The sequence below is a fragment of the Papio anubis genome, chromosome 2 (assembly GCF_008728515.1).
Source record: "Papio anubis isolate 15944 chromosome 2, Panubis1.0, whole genome shotgun sequence".
Classification (NCBI taxonomy): domain Eukaryota; kingdom Metazoa; phylum Chordata; class Mammalia; order Primates; family Cercopithecidae; genus Papio; species Papio anubis.
In genome coordinates this window covers 28946518-28947541 of record NC_044977.1, presented here as the reverse complement: position 1 = coordinate 28947541, position 1024 = coordinate 28946518, and the positions used below count along the sequence as shown (strand labels likewise).

The following is a 1024-nucleotide window of genomic DNA, read 5'->3' as shown; positions in this document are numbered from 1 at the left end:
TGCTTTCAACCCTGAAGCTCCAGAGGAGGTGTTACAGTGCTCTTTTAGTTCCACCATCCACAGTCCAACAACAGAGGTGAGTTAGCAGCTCGTTTGGCCCCTTGCCTCATTGCGTAGGATGGCTGCCCTCTGCTGGCGAGGGCCAAGGGGCAGTATGACAGCCTTTCTGGGTACCCATACTTGGTGGGTCCCAAGCTCTTGTCCAGAGTCCAAGAAGCATGAGGTCATATGGATTATTAAAGGATGGTGAAGGTGGAGAATTTTACTGAGCAATGAAAAGAGCTCTCAGCAGAGAGGGGAGCTGGAGAGGGGGATGAAAAGGGCAGGTCATCTTTCCCAAAGTTAGGCTGTCTCTTCCCTGAAGTCAGGCTGTCTTCTCCTCTACCAACTGAATCTGGGGTCTTTATAGGCACAAGATGGGAAGTACATGCTGATTGGCTTGTGAGTATGCAAAAAAGGTTAAAGCAAAGACAACACTCAATGATGGGCATGACAGTGTAGAAAACCAATTAGGAAAGGGTAGATATACGTGAAATAGGTGAAGGATGGGGATCAGTCAGAGGAAAGCATGCCAAACAGGAAGACAAGTTCTCAATCCGGTCTGAGGATTTAACTGTTAGCTTTCAGGCTTTAAACTGTCTTCTGCTTAGAGGTGGGGTTTCACTGGGGACCCTCCCCTTTCTGCTTGGGCATTTGGCTGCCTTCTGTCACTCTCAGAACAATACAGAGATTATCATGGCCCCTACACAAGGATGGCATGCAGATTCATGAAATGTTCCATTAAAAAAAAAAGTAAAATAAAAGAATTTTTTTTAAATTTTTTTAAATGGACAATAATTATACACAGTGATATTTTGATACATATGATGTATAGTGATCAGATCAGGATAATTAGCGTATCCCTCATCTCAAACATTTATCATTTCCTTAAAACATCAATACATCTCTGACTGGCTATAGTAGTCAATTTGAATAGATAGAGGTTCAATGGATGAAATACATAGGCTTTTGGAAAATCCTGAGT

General features: G+C 43.0%; 1 pseudogene; it reads left to right on the top strand.

The window, feature by feature from the left end:
• Positions 1–688: 688 nt before the first annotated feature.
• On the top strand, positions 689–787 carry LOC116273964 (annotated as a pseudogene).
• Positions 788–1024: the final 237 nt, after the last annotated feature.